Source organism: Lactuca virosa, chromosome 3 (assembly GCF_052849685.1).
Source record: "Lactuca virosa cultivar CGN04683 chromosome 3, Lactuca_virosa_CGN04683_v6, whole genome shotgun sequence".
In the NCBI taxonomy this organism is placed as follows: Eukaryota; Viridiplantae; Streptophyta; class Magnoliopsida; order Asterales; family Asteraceae; genus Lactuca; species Lactuca virosa.
In genome coordinates, this window is record NC_136428.1 from 278,417,886 (window position 1) to 278,423,721 (window position 5,836).

At 34.5% G+C, this 5,836-nt stretch overlaps 1 non-coding gene across 1 annotated transcript; it reads right to left on the reverse strand.

Annotated features, from left to right (window-relative positions):
• Window positions 1–3,630: 3,630 nt before the first annotated feature.
• Window positions 3,631–3,702, reverse strand: TRNAT-UGU (transfer RNA threonine (anticodon UGU)). The gene has a single exon. It is a non-coding gene; the product is annotated as a tRNA-Thr (tRNA).
• Between the last annotated feature and the right edge of the window lie 2,134 nt (window positions 3,703–5,836).

Below are 5,836 nucleotides of genomic sequence, written 5' to 3' on the forward strand. Positions count from 1 at the left end.
CTTAAGGATTTTCATCGAGGTGACAACACTGCTTAGGGATTCCTCAGCAATTTATGTCAAATAAGGCAACCATGTGGGGGATGGAATATACTGTATACCATTGAACACTAAGTTCACAAACACCTACAGGTTGCGAGCATGCTAGCGTTCCACTAGACTGTCTAGAAAAGTCTGTGGTCGTCATCTATACTCCGCTAGATGACTGAAACAACAACAATATCGAGGTCTCTCATCATTTTAACACACATCAAATATTTCATCTACCCATGTTTTACCCAACATATTTGTAAATAAAAATACATATACAGTTTAAAAATTGTATAAAACATTTATTCAACACTCATTTCAAATAAAAAAACAATATAATTACACATAGCACATATTTTATAGAAAAATACTTCATATCTATGTATAAGATGAAAGTGACTATACACTCACCTTATTTATCGATAATCGGGCAACACTTCGTTTCTTAAAACGATCGTTTCCGATAAAATCGAGATGTTTTTCAAAAAACCGGGCTTCACGCGGGCAGAGTTTCGTCTCGAAAACTCTTTTTCTTGGGATCTTCGGGCTCTCCGGGACTTGCTTATGATGCTAGGATAATATAATAGGCTTGGGGGTATTTATTGCAACATTCAAGAAAGCATAGTGTGAGAGAATGAAATTTTGTAACCAAAAATCGGCTGAAATCGTCCGCTATTTATAGGGGCTGAAAGCTCGAGTTACGATGGGCGTAACTTTAGATTACGTTGGGCGTACTCCTTCTTCAGCCAGTATGCTGGGCGTAGATCGGGTACGCTGGGCGTACTAAGGGATCATATCGGACGCGTCAAGGCTACGACACGTGGCTCTCATGCGAATAAGTAGGGAGGGTGACTAACTCCGGAACACTTACACGAGTACGCTGGGCGTACTCCGAATTTTCAAACTTCAAAAATTCGTAACTTTCATACGAGCTCCGTTTTGACGTTCTTTATATCCACGCGTAGGTGAGACTGTGCTCTACAACTTTCGTTTAGACTCCGTCGGCAAATTTTGACTTTATTTTTAAAGTTATATTTTTAACAGGCCGGAACAGGAAAAGTCCGTTAAAAATTCATAACTTCTTCATCCGACGTCCGTTTTGGTCTGTCTTTTTACCGTTGAACTACTATCAACAAGATCTTCGATTCTCATTTAGGTTTTTTCGGCTAAAAGTCACTCGATCTAAAATTCGAGTTTCTGGCTGCATACTGTTATGCCAAATCTTAGAAAATTAATAACTTGCTCATACGAAGTCAGATTTGGACATTCTTTTTATGCACACTCTCGGTTTAACGTATACTACGATTTTCATTTAGATCACTAAGGCTAAAAAACACTTTATCGTAAATTCACGTTTTACGTCATACAGCGTCGTGTCGGTTCTGTCGCGAAACTTCAACGGGTCATAACTTCTTCGTTATAACTCGGATTTCGGTATTTTTTTATATCTCTGGAATCCTTGTTTCAACCACTACAACTTTCTTCATAGATATTGGCTTTATTTAACATTTATTTTACGTCACACAGTGTCGTGTCGGTTCTGTCGCGAAACTTCGAAAAGCATAACTTCTTCGTTATAACTCGGATTTCTGTATTCTTTATATCTCCGGAATCCTTGTTTCAACCACTACAACTTTCTTCATATATATCGGCTTTATTTAAAATTTATTTTCGACGCTTATTTCTATCCTTAACTTATTAAATCATAATAATTAAGCATAAAACACATAATAATCAAATAATACATTTTATTATTTCAAAAGAAGTTACAAATGTTGGCCTATACTATTACATCATCATTAATGTTTAGCCTAGAAACACGGGCGTTACAACTTATAACCGTAAACCCTAGCAACTATATGGGTAGGCCCATATACAAGTAAATTTGTAATATCTAACATAAAACACAATTATACATAATTTTCTATACACTAACAACTTACCGATTTATGTTTTGTTCTAATTTGTTATCGGTGTTTTTCTAATTTATGTAATAAAGTAGACTTCTAATCGATTTATGTGTAAATAAACCGGTAAAAAAGTTATAATGAATTGAAGCATAAATGCATGAATTAATAAGACTCAACTTCCTTTCGTTGTAAGTTCATTACATAAATAAGAGGGTGTTTGGCTAAACTTAAAAAAAGAGTTTTTTTAACTTATTACCGGTTCCACACCGGTATAAGTTAGTGTTTGGATAAACTATTTTCTAAAAACAATTTATAACAGTGTAGTACCGGAGATAAGTCATTTCTGATAAGTTATTAACTCCTAACTTATCAAAACTCTTTATAACTTATACTTGTCTAAAATCTCTAAGAAGCCTTTTTTTTAGTCATTTTGTCAAACACTAAAAATAACTTATCAACTTATAGCATTTTGACATCGGATAAGCTAATCCAAATACTTTTTAAAAGCTCCGTTTTGACAACGCTATAAACTAATAAACTATAAGTTAAAAAATGCTTATCATTTGAAATAAGCTTACCCAAACACCCTCTGAGTATAAATAAGTCAATATTTTATTTTTAGTATGTTTCTCCCAAAAATGATATGATAATGCATACACTCGTAAAAAATCTTGAATGTCAACCTACAACATGCATGCCAGTAAATACATGGAAGCGTGATTGCACCCATACCATATGGTGAAATGGGAAGAAACTCACAATCAAATTCTTGCAATTGGAAGAAAAATGTCCAGCCTTTATTTATGTTTGGGCATTTTTCACTTCGTTAAAAGTGATGTTCCCTAAATAATAAAGTGCATGTGCCTTTTACGCAGCCATATTATGCACCATAGCAGTATTGATGCTGGTGTACTAAGATTGTATTTAACTATTTATTACATAGAATAAAATTAGACCAAATGTGAGTGGATAAGTTTTTTAGGGTCAATGTTTGTGATGGTGATGAGAAAGACATTAACGTTTTTTTTTTGCAGAGACCAAGATCAAGAGCAAATTACCATGACATACTTTTTAGTGAGACAAATCATCTAATGTTTTACCCTTTTAACATCAATCTCGTGTTTTTACTCTATGACATCATTCTAAAGTTAAGTTCTCTACTTCTCTACTTATCCTACCATGGCATTATGGAGCCCAACAAATCTAGGGTTTCCATTGGTTTGTAAAGAAAGATTCTTAGATCACACCTGACTTTATACCCTACCCATGGCACCATTGCATCAAGAATCTACCTTTTTTTTGCTTATTATCTATACTTGGAAACAAAATAATTGGACAGAAATGAGGCTATTTGAACCAAGTATGATACCATCACATCATAAACTTGGAAAAAACAATCCTTCAAATCCAACAAAACTTGGAAACGAATTGACTAGATTGCATGGAACACCACTTTTAGATGCAATTAATTGTTTAGTTGATCGTTTTTAATGGCAACAATAAGTAAACCCTACGAATTATGCCCAAAATCAAGTGTTTTACGAGCATTAATCAGCAAGAAAGCATATTCATTGGAATTACAAATAAAAAAGATTTCAATTTGAAAATAAAAAAGGGTTGAAATAAAGCAAAAAGAATTTGAATTTGAAAAATAGAAAGGTACGCTATAAAATAAAAACTCTAAAATTAATATTGCCCCCATGCAGGATCGAACTACAGACCTCCAGTTTACAAGACTGGCGCTCTACCACTGAGCTATAGGGGCGACACTTGCTTTGCTTTACACCTCAGGAAGTTGTTGTAACTCGCCAAAGAGATAACCCATTTTTAGTTAATTGATACGAAATAAAATTCGGTTAAAATTAAGTACGGTTTACAATTAAGTGTTGGGACATTACCCAAAAATGGAAATCTCTGACATTAATACTATTTTTTTTAAACCTGTCATATCAAATCATAAATGAAATATCATCCAATATTTCAATTTATTAGACCTAATAAAAGAAAATTAGTGCAAATGATAAAAAAATTATTTTATTATTAGTCTTTTGTTCTAAATCGAACATCACTTTATCATTTGTTTTCGAATCAAACATCATTTTATCATTTTTTTTTTCAAATTGGACATCACTTTAGTGTGTGGCAAACCGGGTAACCGGAAGGTTACTAGTAAAATAGTCAATATTGATTTTTTTTTTTTTTTTTTTTTGATAAAGTGATGTTCAATTCAACAAAAAAAATATAAAGTGAGTCATTTTGGAATAAAAAATCGAAATGTCAAAATGAAAACAAATTGATAACCAAATGACTTCCGAGTCATTTGCCTTTACATTTATTACATTTAATATGTGAAGTTGAAACAACAAAGGCATAATATTTTCCATCTTTTACTATGCTGGATGTGTTAATGGAAATTATGTAAGTCTACGGGCATGTTCGACACGGAACGTTTGGGAGCGTTTGAGAGCTTCTAACTTCTAGCTTTTCAAAAAGTGCTCCGTTTTGAACAGAAAGCTTTGTTTGACACTACAAACTTCTAATGTTTAGTTTAAACAAAACACTTCAAATTTAAATGCTACTTCACGTAGCATAACAAAATGCTATCAGCTAAAAGCTACCCGCTACCAGCTATTTTGGTCGAACACGCCCTAAAATACATCATATAGATTTGGTTGATGATTAACATTTAGACAAAAAGTTAGGAATATACTTATAAATAGTCTATGTGAAAATAGGCCAAGTCGTTTGGTTAATGTTATATTGGTAAAGTTGAAACAATTAAGGACTTAGACCAACCCAAAATGTTAATGTTAACCCACATCGATGCAACACGGTCTTATAAGTGACTATATATGTTGGAGTTCCCCTTCTCTCCACAAGGGCGCTTCTGGAGAGATAATCTTGGGCTCCACATATATTTACATGGAATCAGAAGGAGGGTAAGTCTGGAGCCAGCAGCTGCGGTAATTCCAGCTCCAATAGCGTATATTTAAGGTATGAACGAATTCAGACTGCGAAACTACGAATGGCTCATTAAATCAATTATAGTTTGATTGATGGTATCTGCTACTCGGATAACCGTAGTAATTCTAGAGATAATACGTGCAACAAACCCCGACTTCTGGAAGGGATGCATTTATTAGATAAAAGGTCGACGCGGGCTCTGCTCGTTACTGCGATGATTCATGGTATCAGAGCTGACGTCCGACACCCCCGTGGTTTAACACATCCCTATTTATCTTCATCGAGCCTCCGAATCTGATAGGGAGTGTTAGTGTATCCCACATCGATGAAACACACTCTTATAAGTGGTTATATATGTTGGAGTTCCCCTTCTCTCCATAAGGGCTCTTTTGGAGAGATAATCTTGGGCGCCACATATATTTACAGTTAAAACATGAACAATTGAAAAGGTTTTCCTCAAGACCATTTGAATATCGACTAGAGATAACGGGCGTGTTCGGCACACATCGTTTGGGAGCTTCTGGCTTCTAGCTTTTAAGAAAACGCTAGTAAAAAAGAAAAAAGCATCGTACGATGACCAGAGTGTTTAGCTTTTAACATAAACAAAACACTCCAAAATCAAAAGCTACATGGAGTAGCTTTCAACAAAAGCGCACCAAATCAAACGCTACCCGCTACCTGCTAACATCTAACCGCTACCCGCTACTAGCTACTTTTGTCGAACACGCCCCCCATGAAAATCATAATTGAAGAGCATTCTCAACTAATGACGTAATTAGCTGAAACACACAAAAGACTCAAATTGATAAATAGACCAACTTAAGCAACTCAAGTTCAAACTACAGACTCGTTTGCTAAAGTTGTTCTAAACCATAGGAAAGGTGTGTTCATGGTAAGGAAAACACATTTTGTCATAAAAATGTGATATCTTCATT